At 38.3% G+C, this 19,528-nt stretch overlaps 1 long non-coding RNA gene across 2 annotated transcripts in view; it reads right to left on the minus strand.

The window, feature by feature from the left end:
• Positions 1–19,528, minus strand: part of LOC144614913 (uncharacterized) — a 389,666-nt gene that overhangs the window by 49,149 nt on the left and 320,989 nt on the right. The gene's annotated exons all lie outside the window — the stretch shown is intronic.

Consider the following 19,528-nt stretch of genomic DNA (forward strand, 5'->3'; position numbering starts at 1 on the left):
TCAACACCTCTTGTGGTCACACATGGAACTGGCCAGTCACACATGGAACTCTCTAAACATACAACACGAGCACTCACAACAGTACCACCCACACATATGCCAATGCAAACATCCAAACACACCATTCACTCATTCATTCATTCACCTATTCAAATATTTAATTCGTAAGGCATTTCAGTCACATAAGACATCGAAAGATTCATTTTCCTTAAGTGAAGATTTAGTACTCTCAGTTCTCATGACTCTGATTAGCAGCTGTGATTTCTGATATTTCTAAGATACTGCTCATCAAACAGTGTTATGGAGACTTTCCATTCCTGATGAGAGGTTTCTCCCTTTTCTCAAATCCAATCTTGGATATGCCAAAGGTGTGAGAAAAAGGTAAGTTGATCGGGCTGAGAAAAATAATACCACAACTTTGAGAAACTCCTAGAAAGAGAGAAGATGAATGGATTTTGATGTAAGAGAGAACATGGTTCAGAGATGATGAGGGTTATGTGCAATAAGGGGATGGAAAGGGGAAAAAAATCTTTCCTTTATGCTGTGTACTCACTACAGTACTGCCCATTCCATTATCACTGCAGGCAAAAACTGAGCACTTCCATACCAGGTCTGCCCAGGTTGGAGGGCAGAATGCTAGTGCATGTAGAGGTGCAAGAGGGGGGAGCTAATGGCCACAGGAAGATTGGCTAGAACATTTATCCCCCCTCCCTCTTTATTGCATGGATTCAGTTATTGCAATCAAGGAAAAGAACCCTTAGATAAGAGTGGTGCTAAGGGGGAAGGAACAGGGTGCTTTATTAAGGGCAGGAATGACTAGCTGGGAGGAGGGCAAATAGGCGATGGTTCAGCCTCGATTTAATAGCACTGCTCTCCATTCTAAGGCAAATCTCCCCACCCTCATTAAATGTTTCCAAACAAGTGTTAAGTTAGGGCTTAGGGCTTAGTTTCTTTTGTTGGGCACCCCATTAACCAGGGTGGTTGATGTTTCCAGAGAAATAAGAGCTCTTGGTAAAAAAGAAATTTTATGAGTAACCTGCTCTAAAAGAAAGGTAATACTTTGAACAGTCTTCTGGAGGACCACAAAGAATGTATTAGACAAAAAATTTAAACCAAGTGTAATAAATATTCTAAAAAAAAAAAAAAAACATGGAAAGATCCAACAATGAGAAATAGGGACAAAAAGTTTTTAAAAAGAACTATTTGAATAGTTGCAAAAACTTGGAAGGAACCAAGATGTTTTTCAACAAGTGAATGGATAAAAAAAAAATGTGGTATATCCAGACAATGGAATATTATTCAGTGATAAGAAGAAATGAGCTATCAAGCTATAAAAAGACATTGAGGAACTTTAAATGCATATTACTAAGTGAAAATGCCAGTTTGAAAGTCTCATACTATATGATTCCAACTATTTGACATTCTGGAAAAGGCAAAACTCTGGAGACAGTAAAAAGATCAGTGGTTGCCAGGGGTTATGTTTAGGGAAAAAAATACAAAATAGAAAAAAAATAAAACTTACTGAATAAAAATAAGATCACGTAGGAACAAGAATCAGATCAGACACCTGACTTGGACTGATTTACAGATTTTCTTTACATTTTGAGGTAAGAAAATAATAAGCTATATTTCAAAATGCTTAGGCAAAATAATTCAAAACTATAATTGTATACCCAAAAAATCTATTTTAAATGCAGACGTGAAATAACGAGCTTCTCAAACACAGATATAATCAGTGTGTGTCCTGCACAAAGATCTTCTTTGAGGACAATTTAGAGAAAGTAATCTGACCAAAAAAAAAAAAAAAAAAAAAAAAAAAAAAAGAGAAAGAGAAAGAAAAGTCCAGGGAGAAACCGCAAGAAAAGGCACAAAATTATTAGTAAAGTTAGTAAAATTTAATGTTAGCTACAATAATTCAGAACTAAAATTCTAAGTGAAGGGAATTGAGGAATATGATATATTGTGCTAAGTTACCTCTTTGGGGGGAAGCTTTAAATATATATAAGTTTAAGAAATTGGGAAAGAAAATAATTATAACTTTTAATATATTTGGAGTAACCAAGGAAAGAATTAAAATATTTGAAATATAACCTACAGACAAAATTAAGAAATAAATATTTTCTTAAAAATACTCTTTTTAATGTTTATGTATTTATTTTTGAAAGAGAGAGAGAGAGAGAGAGCACAATTAGGGGAGGGACAGAGAGAGAGAGGGAGATACAGAATCTGAAGCAGGCTTCAGGCTCCGAGCTGAAAGCATGTGTGAAAACACTGGGCTTGACCCCACGAACCATGAGATCATGACCTGAGCTGAAGTCTAATGCTTAACCAATGGAGCCACCCAGGCACCCAAGAAATTAAATATTTTCAGTGAAAAGCAAGAAAGAAAAAAATAGACTATAAAATATGTAACAAATAGAAAATATTAAATAAGATGCAAAAATAATATGCTTATTTTACTATATATAAATAACTTAAAGTAACTAATCAAAATATAGATTATAATACCTGACAATTATATTATTATAATATTAGATTATAATATTTTCATTACTAAGTACATTTAAAACACAAGAATGTAAAAAGACTGGAAATAAATGAGAAATTATAATTAGGAAAAAATCAAAAGAAGGTCAGATAGCAATTTTAATATCAGAATAAAAATTAAGGTTAAAAAAAACAAAGGACAAGTAGGAACTATATACTACTAAAAATACTGGGGCTATAATGATCAGGGACCATATATGCACCAAACAACGTAGGCTCAAAATACGTAAAGAAACACCTGGCAGAATTATAGTGAAAAGTAAAAAAATAAATAACTTCAGTTTGGTATTTAAATATAACCACTTCAGGGGTGCCTGGGTGGCTCACTCATTTAAGCATCTGACTTCAGCTCAGATTATGATCTCAGTTTCTGAGTTTGAGCCCTAGGTCCAGCTCTGTGCTGACAGCTCAGAGCCTGAAGCCTGCTTCAGATTCTGTCTGTCTCTCTGTCCTTCCCCCACTTGTGCTCTGTCTCTCTCAAAAAGTGAATAAACATTAAAAAAAATTAAATATAACCACTTCAGACTTAAATAATCAGTAAAGGAGTACAGGCATAGAAAATTTGAATAGTATATTTAATAAGCTCACTAAGAGAAAGAAATATACACACAACAAACAGAAAATGTGCATTTTTTTTAAATGTACACACCCCAAATTGGCCAGGTGTTCACCAGAAATAAAGCTCCAACAAATTCGAACTTCATAAATACAGTGTTCTCAAAACATAATAAAATTGCATTAAAATTAAAATGAGTAACAACATTTGGGGGATTTCTGTTTAAAATAAATGTTGAATGTATTCCTGTATCCACAAAATTAACAATAAAGGTTGTTTTGTTGTGATATGTGTGTGTGCCTGTGCATGTGCATGCACGTGCACACATGTGCCTGTTTAAGGTCTAAATCTACAAGAACAAAAAGGAGGTACAAGAGGCAACAATGAAACAGAACCCCGAAAGCACAAAGATTCTTATCTCTAGGCACATCTGAAAGTTGATATGAAGGTAGGGTTCTGTTTAAAAGCAGATAGATACACCAGTATTCTCTGTCGCTCTATTCCATAAAGTGACCATCCTCCCCACACGCAAAAAAAGGAAGAGAGATTGATGATCTGAAGAGAGAAAATGGACTCAGGGACATTAGGCTGGTTGAGGGCTAGTATACCACATTAAAAATATGGGAACTAATTCAAAGTCTACACTGAAGATGTTGAGAATTTCAAACTTTCACCCAGATCTCAAAACCAGTTGTGAGGATTATTCCCTCCAGGCAGAATGCCGAAAGAATTTTCCTGATAAAGCTGACTAACTCAAGAGGAAACCACTAATGGCATTCAATTACAGATTCTGTAAACGTACTACAGAAAGATTAATCTGCATAAAGTCCACAACTGACAAGCCCACCCATGTTTCAATCAACTTTTTAGTGGACATTTCAAAATACAACAGAAAATCAATGACCAACTGATATTTGAAAATTTCTAAAATAAAAAACAGAGATTAAGAAATGCTAACACAAAACAGCAACTTGGTACAATTTAGGGCCATTAAAGGAGAAGATTATGCTTTATATAAACTGTTACATTGCTAGAGAGATAAGATGTTTTGTTTCATGAAACGTTTCATGAAATGTTAGGATACTATTGGGGCACCTGGGTAGCTCAGTCAGTTAAGTGAAAGACTCCTGAGTTCAGTTCATGTCATGATCTTCCAGTTTGTGATTTCAAGCCCCATGTTGGGCTCTGCACTGACAGCACGGAGCCTACTTGTGATTCTCTCCCTCTCTCTTTTCCCCTCTTCCACTTGCACTCTCTCTCTCTCAAAATAAATACATAAACTTAAAAAAAAAAATTAGGATACTATAATATAAATAGAACACAGCACAGAAACAAGATGAAAAGAACACACAGAAATTAAAATCACTAGCAAGAGGAGCACCTGGGTGGTGTCAGTCAGTTAAACATCTGACTTTGGCTCAGGTTGTGATCTTGTGGTTGGTGAGTCTGAGCCCCACATTGGGCTTGCTGATATCAGCCTGTCAGAACAGAGCCTATTCAGATCCTCTGTCCCCCTTTCTCTGTCCCTTCCTCACTTGTGCTCTCTCCAAAAATAAAAATAAAATAAAATAAAATCACTAGCAAGAAAATTTAAAGTTCAATGAAAGAGTTGGAAGATAAAACTGAGGTGATATCTCCTCTAAAAACAAAAACAAAAACAAAACAAAACAAACAAACAAACCATAGCAAATACAAAGAATAGACTACAGGTGAACTTCAACATATTGATTTCTTACCAGCCCAGAATGGCTAAAGCTCTGATTGGTTACCTCCTAGGGGACTTGTTAGCTCCCAAGGGCTAGTCAGAGAATGGCCATAGTAGAGTAGGGTCTGATGGCAAGCCCAACACGAAAACATTTGTGAAAACTGATTTTGATAAATATACGTAAATGTAACAACAACCAGCAAAAGGAGCTAAAATTGTTTACCTAAAGTAGAGACAATGGCACCAGAAGAGTGATACTTTTATAGAATCGTCTCATTTTCCACATTATGTGCTAGTACAGAAACTGATAAATAAATTAAAGCAGTGCCTAAACTATGAGATCAGCATATTCCTCCCTTAGCAGATGCAAATATTATTTGTGAGGTTCACAGCCGATTGTTTTTTGGGGGAATTGCCCTCAGCTGTGGGAAACAGCCCTGCCCAAGATCATGCCCTGTCAAAGTGGCTAGTAGTCAGTGGCCAATAACAGGTGAGTATGGAAATACAAAGGCCTGACCCACTTCCTTTCATTTAGAACAACAGTATCTAAATTATAGTATCTAGCTGCTCTCTCAGCTCCAGAACTCCCACAGAATCAACTGAGGCATCAAATGCAAGGACACTGAAGATTAACTTCTCCCTCTGTCCAGTCTTGTGTCATTCATTTTCATACAGGTATGTTTCTCAAGAGCACTCCCCCCAAAAAAGTGTTACATGCAACTTTCTATATCAGAATCTCTTTTCCAAGAATCTAATCTAAGACAACAACTGACAACTATATGGAAGGAGGTTCAATCTTAGGACTAATTAGAAAATGCAAATTAAAAACAATATGCTATTGATTTAAACTCATCAATGGCAAAAATTAGATAAATACCAATAACTATTCAGCTAATGACAATCTCTGCCTTTTAATTGGTGTATTTAGATAATTTACATTTGATATAATTGGTATGCTTAGGTTTTAAGCTATCATTTTGTTATCTGTTTCTATTGTCCTACGTATTCTTGTTCTATCTTACACTTTGAACGGATCTTCTATTCATGCGTGATTTTGTAATATAATGCACTGGCCTTTGGAAAATATTCCAAATTGGTTCACTGAATTATACAGAATTTCCAAATGTTGACACAAACCATTATGCAATAGCAAAACAATCACATTTATCAAAACACCAATCTCATCAGAAAAGTCCTTAAGTAATGGGAAACTGTCAGGTTTACAGTGATGGAAACAAGTCTTTCAAATTCTAATTTTCACTTGAAAACCCAAGTTTTATCATTGGCAACAAATACTGTCAATTGTTATTCTTGAAGTGACAGATTCGCTTTGTTCAACTTCAAGAAAAAATCTTCCACATACTGAAGCCTAAATGACCATCACTTGTGAGTCATATTGGTAAGTAAAAATGGTGCTCCATTAAAACAGTGACTAGTTCCAGTCGAACAATAACATATGCTTTTCCTAAAGACAACCATCTTACTTCAGTGTGCTGCAAAAGTGCTTTATGCATACCTTCCGTATTTGCCCACAGAATATTAAAAAGGCATGTATTTAATGGTTGAAATTTAACACAATAATTTTATTGCTTCGTTAAGGATATTGTAAAGTGAAATTGGACTTTTTAAAACTATGGGTTAATGGCATGAAGAATGTGATAACTAGTATGGTTTCTTCCTAGGACCTGATTTCTGCTAAAGTGCCTCCACTGCTTTTACATCAGCAATGCAAATTTCCACCCAGTGAAAAAGAGAAATGACAAACATTGTGGGAGAAACTGGCAAAAATACAGATCGCCAAGAGTATTTTTTAAATGTTATCATAAACAGTGTTTTGGAAACACGTAAGCAGGTTTCTTAATTTAGCTTTGGTGGATCATGAAAGATTCTCCCAGTGATGATAGATTGACTATGTCTCAAGAACAGAGGGATGAGACAGAGAGAGAGAGAGAGAGAAGGGATATACTGGGAATGAGCCAGGGAGCAGTGATAAATAAAGCTACAAAGGAAGGCAAGGATGGACCATTGCCAAGCTGGGAAGTTAAGACTTTATTATTAACAAGATAATGAGAATTCATTCAACTGTTTCAAGGGAAGAATTGACAGATTTATTATAAAAATCTTCCTCTTATAGCACTTCAAGAATGAATTAGAAGAGGATAAGATTAAAAGGAGACCAGTTAGGAGCTGCTTGCAAAATTAAAATGAGGAATGATGAGCACAGGAACCACACTGCGGGGACATTGAAGAAAACATGCCCAGTTCAAGAGACTAAGGAGGTTGCATTGATTTGACAGCTGGTAAGCGGGAGGGAATGAGTGTGGGGAAAAAATGACAAACAAGGGTCATTTTACTTTCTTCTTTTTTAGGAGGGAGGCAGTACAAGTTTGCAGGGGAAGGATAGTAAGTTCATTTTCTATCATCTTGAAGTGTCTATTGGATGTACTGCAGAACGGTACTTATACCGGAGTAGAGTTAACATTGTTTCGGCAACCGTGTATGGAGCATGACCAGATTTGATGCTTTTCAGGTTATCAGTGAGTTGTTGCCTAAGGTAGATATATGGTATGCCTCCCAACCACGGAGCAGGAAGAGAAACCAATGGGGATTTTTTTGTAGTATGCCAGAGTTAATATTAATAGGATCCAACGATGCCCATAGGAATTTCCCATAACACCTATATTGGAAACCTATGTCTGATTTCTAGCATGCTACCAAAGAAAGGAGTTTGATCATGGAGCTATCTATTTTCTTATTGAAATTGTATTGACTTCTTAGTTTGTAACCGGGAAAAGGGAACATGGTTTTGCTTAGTTTCACAAAATAAGATTTGCATTTATTTAGCCCCAGTTCAAAGTGTCAGTAGGTTCTATGAAGTAGAGAACTTCTACAGTGTCTGGGGTTCTGTTTCCTTTCCCAGAAGGGATTATGTGCAGCCTACCCCTTTTCCTTCCCATGCAGAGTGCCTTCTCCCAGGACAGGGTCCATGTGTCACCAGTGGGGCAGAAGGCAGGTTATTACGCCTGGACAGCTCAGACAAGGAAGCACTGACAACTGAGAGGCAGACATCTGATCATTCAGCATGTGAACTGAACAATCTCCTCACTCTTAGGCTGAACCCACACTGCCCAATACGACTCAAAGTTATCCAATCACATCCATCTTTGTAAACAGCCTGGGGCTCTCCAGTTTGAACTGATGCTTGAGCCAAAGATCCAGGCCATTTGCAGAGATCTTGGCAATAGGAACCCCAGCTGTCAACAAGCAAAAGCAGTGCATTAACAGGAACACATTTAGTGAGGTGAATCTGGGGAAATCCATTTTCTAAATCCTACATCAAAACATCTGACAGTCTTGATGGTGCTTTAGACATAATCTGGCTCTCTCGAGGATAGATTTCCCCAAAGAGTAAAACATCTTTGTCTTGTATTCCATTGATTAGAAATTCAGAAAGGAGAGTGACAGAGGTTTACTTTTGTAATATCTTAAAAAAAAAAAAAACACTTGGCTAAAAAGAGTCATGTAGTAGAAAGACCATTACACTTGAAATCAGAAGACAGGTTCTGGAGTATGTTCTACCAACTACGTGCTTCTGCAACAGCTTTATGAGCTTATATTTTATTGACTTTATTGTTTTCCTTGTCTCCACTTTCCAAGCTGATACCTGGGCCCTTATTAGTTCCTCGCCTCCAGGATTTTGCAGGACAGAAAGCAGGAGCCACATGAAGTCAATGGCACCTTCTTATCTTTTCTAAAAGTTTAAACTGATAGAAGAAAGGTTAGTCAAAACTTATAGATATGCTTATATTTTCCCTTAGTAGTTGACAATCTAATTTCTTTATCTAAAAGAAATAAAACAATTGATTTAGTAAATAATAACCATGTAGCATTGAGACGGACCATCAAGTTGAAGATTCCTTAACATCATAGAATGTTAGAAGTTACCACTCTCATTCCCACTAGTTCTTGATAACCATGAAACTGGTGACTGGACACTGGGACACTGACCATCGATCATCACATCAATGGCCTCTTGAAACACACAAAGCTAAGGCTTGTACACTGGTAACTGCTGCAGAAAATACCCACATCTCCATGACTGTGCTTGCTAGAAGAAATCAACCCTGGCAGCAAGAACACGCCATTGGTCTCACTTCTGCATGCCAAATTTTATGTCCCTGCAACACACTGGTGGAATCAAATCTACAACTAACCTGCTCGATGCAAATGCACATGGGCAATGTTAGTTCTAGTTTCGTAGCCTCAAACATATATATAGGAAAACCACCTAGAAGGGGTGGAAATGGATGCTAACAACTACCATAATATTTAACTGCCTCAGGCAACATTATTGATCCAAACTCATTATCTTTCTTTTCAAATACGGTTTTCCTCGTGTGTTCTATCTCACTCAGTAACACTAATTACATCCAGTTTTCAAGTCAAAAACGTTGAAGTTATTTTTGACTTCCCCTCTTTCTCTTTCCATATCATCTAGTATGATACAAAATCTTCCTAAGTCTTTCTCACATGTTTCCCTTCTGTTTTTCACATAGCAACTCTTCGATTTCATGTCCTCATTACTTTTCTCCTTGACTATTCCAATGATCTCTTTTACTTTACTGTGCTTCCCTCTCATGGGTCATCTAATCTGTAGCCAAAGAAATCTCTCTGAATGCAAATGGGATCATTTATATCTCCCCTGTTCAAAACCTTACAATGATTCCATGTTTCAATTTCCAGGAAGGCAATGTTTCTCATTCTCAACTGGTGACTGCCTCCTTTTCCAGATTTATCCCTGATACTTACCCTTCCACACACGTTGTACTCAATCGTTCTGGATTAATTAGAATTCCTTGGAAATTCCTTCCATCAATTCATCCATCTATGCATCTATTAAATATCTGTCAAACATACAATATTTATTAAAAATATAATAAGGTCATGAACATTAAGAATAGTAGTGGTTGATAATTGTCCATAAGGAGTTTACAGTTGTAGTTTAAACAGATGGCTACAATTCGGTGTGATGGATAATCTCCCTATACAGAAAAATTTTCCTCACACTGTGACATCTTAACTGAGTCTTGAAGGATTAGTAGCACTCACTAGATGAAGAAAAAGGAGGGAGAGGAAAGAACTTTCAGACAGAGGAAGAAATATGCACCCACGTAGAGAGGCCAAAGAAAGCAAGGTGTTTCAGTGCTCAGATTGCTGAATGAGTAGGAGATTGCATTAGTCAGAATTTTCCAGGAAACAGAACCAACATACATGAGGATATTTAAGGAACTGCCTCGAGTCCAAATTCTGCAGGGTGGGCTGACAATCTAGAGACACAGAGCAAAGCTGATGCTGTAGTTTGAAGCCATAGGCTGTTGACTCAATGGAGAGTAACTGTTGCATCTCAGATCCAAAGGCTACCAAGCCTGAGACCTAGGAAAGAGCTGAGCCAATGTTGTAGTTAAAGTGTGAATGCAGTCTGCTGGAAGAATTCCCTTTTGCTTAGGGAGATGTCAATCTTTCATTCTAGTAAGACTGTCAACTGATTGGACAGGGCTCACCTACATTATGGAGGGCAATCTGCTTTACACAAAGGTCACCAATTTAAATGTAAACTTTACTTAGTGAAATAAACCAAAAACAGATGGGCAAATATTATATAATACCACTTATATGGGGAATCTAAATTAGTCAAACTCATAGAAGGAAAGAGTAGAATGGTGGCTTCCAGGAGCTGGCAGAGAAGGAAGTGGTGAATTATTAGTTGAATTACTATATTTCAGTTGTACAAGATGATCAAGTCCTAAAGATCTGTGTAATATGGTGCCTATTGTTAGCAATTCTGTATTGTATACTTGAAGTTTTGCTGAGGATATATGTTAAGTATTCTTATCACAATAATAATAATAATAATAATAATAATAATAATAATAAAGAGGATTATTTATCAGAAGATGGCAGCATAGGAGGACGCTGGGCTCACCTCGTCCTGCTGATCACTTAGATTCCACCCACATCTACCTAAATAACCCAGAAAACTGCCAGAAGACTAGCAGAACAGACTCTCTGGAGCCAAGCATAGACACGAGGCCCACAGAAGAGGGTAGGAAGGGTGGAGGCTACACGGACTGGCAGGAGGGAGCCGGCTTGGTGGAGGGGCAGCCTGGCCGGCAAGGCAGAGCTCCGGAGTCTGGCTGGCAAAAGCGGAGGGGCTGGACTGTGTGAATTCTGACAGCCAGCAGGACTTAACATCTGGAATGTTAAAAGTCAACAGCTCTGCTCTTGGAGAGCAGGGAGGGCAAGAGGACAACAGGAGGGAGAGTTGTTGAGCCCCAGAGGACAGAGCTCAGCTTGGCGGGGAACAAAGGCGCTGGCCAGCGCCATCTCCCTCGCCCATCCTCCAGCCAAAATCCCAAAGGGAACCAGTTCCTGTCAGGGAACTTGCTTGCACCATGAAAACACCCAATACTGTGCTTCTGTGGATCCATCCCTCCGACGGGTCTGCCTCCCTCCCGGTGCCACAGGGCCCCTCCTGAAGTGGACCACCAAAGGCAAAGTGAGCTGAGTCTGCCCCTCCTGCGCCTGTGCACCTTGCAGATCCACCCCAGCTAATACGCCAGATCCCATAGAGCAGCCACCGCAATCCTGGCAGTGTGCAAGTAGCCCAGACAGGGGCTACACCACTCCACAGTGAGTCCTACCCCTGGGAGAGGGGAAGATAAGGTACACACCAGTCTGACTGTGGCCCCAGCAGCGGGCTGCGGGCAGACATCAGGTCTGACTGCAGCCCCGCCCACCAACGCAAGTTACTCCAGATAGCACAGGGGAAGTGCCCCCCAGTTCTGTGCCACTCCAGGGACTATCCAAAATGACAAAACGGAAGAATTCTCCTCAAAAGAAACTCCAAGAAGTAACAACAGCTAACAAACTGATCAAAAACGATTTGAGCAATATAACAGAAAATGAATTTAAAATAATAGTCATAAAATTAATCACTGGGCTTGAAAAAAGTATAGAGGACAGCAGAGAATCTATTGATACAGAGATCAAGGGACTAAGAAACAGTCAGGAGGAGCTAAAAAAATGCTATACATGAGCTGCAAAATAAAATGGAGGCGACCACAGCTCAGATTGAAGAGGCAGAGGAGAGAATAGGTGAATTAGAAGATAAAATTATGGAAAAAGAGGAAGCTGAGAAAAAGAGAGATAAACAAATCCAGGAGTATGAGGGGAGAATCAGAGAACTAAGTGATGCGATGAAACGTAATAATATACACATAATTGGGATTCCAGAGGAAGAAGAGAGAGAGAAAGGTGCTGAAAGTGTACTTGAAGAAATCATAGCTCAGAACTTCCCTGATCTGGGGAAGGAAAAAGGCATTGAAATCCAAGAGGCACAGAGAATTCCCTTCAGACGTAACTTGAATCGATCTTCTGCATGACATATCATAGTGAAACTGGCAAAATGCAAGGATAAAGAGAAAATTCTGAAAGCAGCTAGGGATAAACATGTTCTAACATATAAAGGGAGACCGATAAGACTAGTGACGGATCTATCTACTGAAACTTGGCAGTCCAGAAAGGAATGGCAGGAAATCTTCAATGTGATGAACAGAAAAAAATATGCAACCAAGAATCCTTTATCCAGCAAGCCTGTCATTTAGAATAGAAGGAGACATAAAGGTCTTCCCAAACAAAAACTGAAGGAATTCATCACCACTATAAGAGATCCTAAGGGGGATCCTGTAAGACAAAGCATCAGAGACATCACTACAAGCATGAAACCTACAGACATCACAACGACTCTAAACCCATATCTTTCTATAATAACACTGAATGTAAATGGACTAAATGCTCCAACCAAAAGAAATAGGGTATCAGAATGTATAAAAAACAAGACCCGTCTATTTGCTATCTATGAGAGACTCATTTCAGACCTGAGGACACCCTCAGATTGAAAGTGAGGGGATGGAGAACTATCTATCATGCTACTGGAAGTCAAAAGAAAGCTGGAGTAGCCATAATTATATCAGACAAACTAGACTTTAAATGAAACAAGATATGAAGAAGGGCATTATATAATAATTACAGGGTCTATCCATCAGGAAGAGCTAATAATTATAAATGTCTATGTGCCAAATACGGGAGCCCCCAAATATATAAAACAATTAATCACAAACAGAAGCAACCTTATTGATAAGAATGTGGTAATTGAAGGGGACTTTAATACTCCACTTACAACAATGAATAGATCATCTAGACACACGGTCAATAAAGAAACAAGGGCCCTGAATGATACATTGGATCATATGGACTTGACAGATATATTTAGAACTCTGCATCCAAAAGCAACAGAGTATACTTTCTTCTCGAGTGCACATGGAACATTCTCCAAGATAGATCACATACTGGGTCACAAAATAGCCCTTCATAAGTATAAAAGAATTGAGATCATACCATGCACACTTTCAGACCACAATGCTATGATACTTGAAATCAACCACAGGAAAAAGTCTGGAAAACCTCCAAAAGCATGGAGGTTAAAGAACACCTTACTAAAGAATGAGGGGGTCAACCAGGCAATTAGAGAAGAAATTAAAAAACATATGGAAACAAATAAAAATGAAAATACAACAATCCAAATGCTTTGGGATGCAGCGAAAGCAGTCCTGAGAGGAAAATACATTGCAATCCAGACCTATCTCAAGAAACAAGAAAAATCCCAGATACAAAATCTATCAGCACACCTAAAAGAAATAGAAGCAGAACAGCAAAGACACCCCAAACCCAGCAGAAGAAGAGAAATAATAAAGATCAGAGCAGAAATAAACAATATAGAATCTAAAAAAAAACTGTAGAGCAGATCGATGAAACCAAGAGTTGGTTTTTTGAAAAAATAAACAAAATTGATAAACCTCTAGCCAGGCTTCTCAAAAAGAAAAGGAAGATGACCCAAATAGATAAAATAATGAATAAAAATAGAATTATTACAACCAATCCCTCAGAAATACAAGCAATTATCAGGGAATACTATGAAAAATTATATGCCAACAAACTGGACAACCTGGAAGAAATGGACAAATTCCTAAACAGCCACACACTTCCAAAATTCAAACAGAAATAAATAGAAAGCTTGAACAGACCCATAACCAGCGAAGAAATTGAATCAGTTATCAAAAATCTCCCAACAAATAAGAGTCCAGGACCAGATGGCTTCCCAGGGGAATTCTACCAGACATTTAAAGCAAAAATAATACCTATCCTGCTCAAGCTATTTCAAAACATAGAAAGGGAAGGAAAACTTCCAGACTCATTCTATGAAGCCAGCATTACTTTGATTCCTAAACCAGACAGAGACCCAGAAAAAAAAGAGAACTACAGGCCAATATCCCTGATGAACATGGATGCAAAAATTCTCAATAAGATACTAGCAAATCGAATTCAACAGCATATAAAAAGAATTATTCACCATGATCAAGTGGGATTCATTCCTAGGCTGCAGGGCTGGTTCAACATCCACAAATCAATGTGATACATCACATTAATAAAAGAAAAGAACCATATGATCCTGTCAATCGATGCAGAAAAAGCATTTGACAAAATTCAGCATGCTTTCTTTATAAAAACCATCGAGAAAGTCAGGATAGAAGGAACATACTTAAACATCATAAAAGCCATTTATGAAAAGCCCACAGCTAATATCATCCTCAATGGGGAAAAACTGAGAGCTTTCTCCCTGAGATCAGGAACACGACAGGGATGTCCACTCTCACCGCTGTTGTTTAACATAGTGTTGGAAGTTCTAGCATCAGCCATCAGACAACAAAAGGAAATCAAAGGCATCAAAATTGGCAAAGATGAAGTCAAGCTTTTTCACTTTTTCACTTTTTGCAGATGACATGATATTATACATGGAAAAACCGATAGACTCCACCAAAAGTCTGCCAGAATTGATACATGAATTCAGCAAAGTCACAGGATACAAAATCAATGTACAGAAATCAGTTGCATTCTTATACACTAATAATGAAGCAACAGAAAGACAAATAAAGAAAGTGATCCCATTCACAATTGCACCAAGAAGCATAAAATACCTAGGAATAAACCTAACTAAGGATTTAAATATCTGTATGCTGAAAACTATAGAAAGCTTATGAAGGAAATTGAAGAAGATATAAAGAAATGGAAAAACATTCTGTGCTCATGGATTGGAAGAATAAATATTGTTAAAATGTCAATACTACCCAAAGCAATCTAAACATCCAATGCAATCCCAATCAAAATTGGACCAGCATTCTTCTTGAAACTAGAACAAGCAATCCTAAAATTTGTATGGAACCACAAAAGGCCCCAAATAACCAAAGTAATTTTGAAGAAGAAGACCAAAGCAGGAGGCATCACAATCCCAGACTTTAGCCTCTACTACAAAGTTGTAATCATCAAGACAGCACAGTATTGGCACAAAAACAGACACATAGACCAATGGAATAGAATAGAAACCCCAGAACTAGACCCACAAACGTATGGCCAACTAATCTTTGACAAAGCAGGAAAGAATATCCAATGGAAAAAAAGACAGGCTCTTTAACAAATGGTGCTGGGAGAACTGGACAGCAACATGCAGAAGGATGAAAGTAGACCACTTTCTTACACCATTCACAAAAACAAACTCAAAATGGATAAAGGACCTGAATGTGAGACAGGAAACCATCAAAATCCTAGAGGAGAAAGCAGGAAAAAAACTCTTTGACCTCAGCCGCAGCAATTTCTTACTTGACACATCCCCAAAGGCAAGGGAATTAAAAGCAAAAATGAACTATTGGGACCTCATGAAGATAAAAAGCCTCTGCACAGCAAAGGAAACAATCAACAAAACTAAAAGGCAACCAATGGAATGGGAAAAGATATTTGCAAATGATATATCAGACAAAAGGCTAGTATCCAAAATCTATAAAGAGCTCACCAAACTCCACACCCGAAAAACAAATAACCCAGTGAAGAAATGGGCAGAAAACATGAATAGACACTTCTCTAAAGAAGACATCCGGATGGCCAACAGGCACATGAAAAGATGCTCAACGTTGCTCCTCATCAGGGAAATACAAATCAAAACCACACTCAGATATCACCTCACGCCAGTCAGAGTGGCCAAAATGAACAAATCAGGAGACTATAGATGCTGGAGAGGATGTGGAGAAACGGGAACCCTCTTGCACTGTTGGTGGGAATGCAAACTGGGTGGGTGCAGCCACTCTGGAAAACAGTGTGGAGGTTCCTCAAAAAATTAAAAATAGACGTACACTATGACCCAGCAATAGCACTGCTAGGAATTTACCCAAGGGATACAGGAGTACTGATGCATAGGGGCACTTGTACCCCAATGTTTATAGCAGCACTCTCAACAATAGACAAGTTGCGGAAAGAGCCTAAATGTCCATCAAGTGACAAATGGATAAAGAAATCGTGGTTTATATATAGAATGGAATACTACGTGGCAATGAGAAAGAATGAAATATGGCCTTTTGTAGCAACATGGATGGAACTGGAGAGTGTTATGCTAAGTGAAATAAGTCATACGGAGAAAGACAGATACCGTATGTTTTCATTCTTATGTGGATCCTGAGAAACTTAACAGAAGTCCATGCGGGAGGGGAAGAAAAAAAAAAGAGGTTAGAGAGGGAGACAGCCAAAGCATAAGAGACTCTTAAAAACTGAGAACAAACTGAGGGTTGATGGGGGGTGGGAGGGAGTGGAGGGTGGGTGATGGGTATTGAGGAGGGCAACTTTGGGATGAGCACTGGGTGTTGTATGGAAACCAATTTGACAATAAATTTCATATTAAAAAATAAATAAATAAATAAATAAATAAATAGGGCAGGAGGGAACATATCCAAAGTGATGGATATGTTTATGGCATATATTGTGATGGTTTCATACATGTGCACTTATCTTCAAACTCATTGGGCTCTATTCATTAAACATGTACAGCTTTTTGTATGTCAATCAGACTTCAATAAAGTAGTTTTAAAAAAACGTAAATCTCTGAGGTGCCTGGGTAGCTCAGTTGATGGAGTGCCTGACTCTTGGTTTTGGCTCAGGTCATGATCTCATGGTTTGTGAGTTCGAGCCACACATTGGGCTTCGTGCTGACAGTACAGAGCCTGCTTGGGATTCTCTCTCTCTCCCTGTCTCTCTGCCCCTCCCCCATTTGTGCTCTCTCTCTCAAAAATAGACTAAAAAAACACATGTAAACCTCAATAAAAAATCACTCATAAAAACATCCAGAATAATATTTGACCAAATAATATTTGACCACTATAATCCACCCAAGTTGACACATAAAACCAACCAAAATAGACATAAAGCTGAACTCAAGGTTAAAAGGCCAGATCATGAGTGCCATGCTTGGAAATTTGAGATCAGATGGAATCATCAAAGAGTTGTAAGTAGATAATCACTTAAGAAGATCCCAGCTTAAGAAAAAATAGCTCTGCTAAGAGAATAGGCAACAGAATAAAGTGAAGACCAAGGTTAAGGGAGAAAGTTGTGGAGGAGGAAGGAAAAAAATTGGAAAGTGGTGAGTTAAATACAGGAAACTCTTACAGTAATACAAATAAAGAATCGTGATGGTCACATAGCTTTGTGGTATCAGCCAATTATGTGTTTTCGCCCATTGTCCATCTTAAAAATTCTTATTTATCAAAACCTACTTGTAGTAAGCAGAATTCCAAGATGATTCTAAAGAATCACACCTTTGTATAACCTCTTATCCTTAAATGTGGCGGGACCTGTGATGATGATGAAATATTCCTGTAATTAGAATAGGTTGTGGCTAAGATGGAGGAGCTTTATAGATGCAACTAAGGCCCTTAAACTGATTGTTAATAGAAAATTAATGGCAGTGGAGATTTTCGTGGGTGGGCCTCATCTAATTAGGCGAGGCCCTTAACAAAGGGTCTAAACGCCAGAGATAAAAAAAGAAGTAGCAAATATTCTCCAGTTGGCCTTAAAGAAGCAAACCACCATGCTGTGGAGAGGGCCATGTGGCAAGGAGCAGAAGGTACCACTAGTAGCTGAGGGCCTCAGTCTTCCAATCACCAGGAACTAAATTCTGCCAATAAAGCCTCAGATAAAGTGTCTGCCCTGGCCAACACCTTGAGTTTAGCCTTCAGAAACCCATCAGAGGATCCAGTTGGACCATTCCTGGACTTCTGACCTAGAGAATTGTGAGATAATAAATATTTATTGTTTTAAGCCACTAAGTCTGGGGAAATTTGTTATGTAGCATCAGAAGATTGATACACCAGCTTATAAAATTCATCTCTTTTGAGAAGTTTCCATTAATTTAGTTTTTTCCCTGAATGGGATTAATTAATCATCCTTCTATACCACCATTATCTGTTCTGCCATGCATATTGATATTGCTGCATTGATATTGTATTATAATGTGTTTGTTTGCATTTCCTTACATTTTCCACTAGACTCTAAATTCTAAGAGAGCGAAGAAGATCTTCTCTCTCGATCTGCAGCCATAGCTGCAGTGAGTGAAACACAGAAGGTGTTCAATAAATTAGGGACTTAAATTGATAAAGACTTCAATAAATATTTCTTAAATAAAACTTGGACAATGACATCAAATCGAATGGTGTCTTTGTCTTGGGCAGTTTGGGTAGCTCTTTCAAACACTGCAGGTAAGAGCTGAATGAGGAGCACGCAATAGCAACTATGATAGAGTTTTAGAAGCTTGTAGAATTTTTTTTTTCTTAAACAACAAGAAACTCTCTAGGATGACCTACCTGCAATTCCACACAGAGTCAGAGGTCGATTCAGTCATATCTAAAAATCCCTCTATTGCCACGAGGCATAATTTCCCAAGAATATAAGTAAGATAACAGAAAATAGCTTCTTAAGCTAGGCATGCAAGCTTCCTCACATTTGGTAGCAGTTTATAGAGACGTTTCCCCTTTTGAATGAGATGAGAGAGGTGGTGATAGGAGCAGTGTCTGAGCAGAGTCCGGAAGAATGTGAGTAGTTGGATTTAATCCGAACAACAGATAGTTGTTTGCATCCAACGTTTGGCCTAGAAAATGAGAGGTGTAAGCACTGCCTGCCAAAGGCCATCATCTGGGGTTTGGAACTTTGTCAAGCTCCTTCAGATATCACTCAAAACTATTTTAGCTCTATGAAGGCAGGTCAAGATGGATATATTCAGCGTACTGGTTCTCAAGTCAAATGGCGGCAAAAGGTGAAAGGATCATCCCTGCAACTCACACTAATTCTAAGACTGGTAATAATAACGATGGTTCTTGGTACTGAAGAAAAAGGAGAACTGGCCCATAAATGAGTTAAATAGCAAAAAATGACTATTCAGATTTTATTAACTCCCCACTCCTACCCTGACTGTTGAGCCACAAATGTGAAGGGGGAAAGGGTTCTGTAGTATACCCAGTGGCTAGATGTCTGAGCAAATGAGTCTAAGTACATTTACACGACAGATAAGGCTGGTGATTAAATTCTCCAGAAGCTCTAGGAAAGCAGCACTCACATCTATATGCCTCACCCTGAGACCCCAGTATCCAAGTGCAGTCCTTGGCAAATAGTGGGCACCCAATAAATATATGATGACTGACTGACTCTCCGGGGAAACCTCTTAAAACTGAAAGCAATAGCAAAAGAAATCACTGAAATCTCCAGCTGGCAAATCTCTTCTCCCTCCCCTT

Source organism: Panthera onca, chromosome F1, assembly GCF_046562875.1.
Source record: "Panthera onca isolate mPanOnc1 chromosome F1, mPanOnc1 haplotype 2, whole genome shotgun sequence".
Lineage (NCBI taxonomy): Eukaryota > Metazoa > Chordata > Mammalia > Carnivora > Felidae > Panthera > Panthera onca.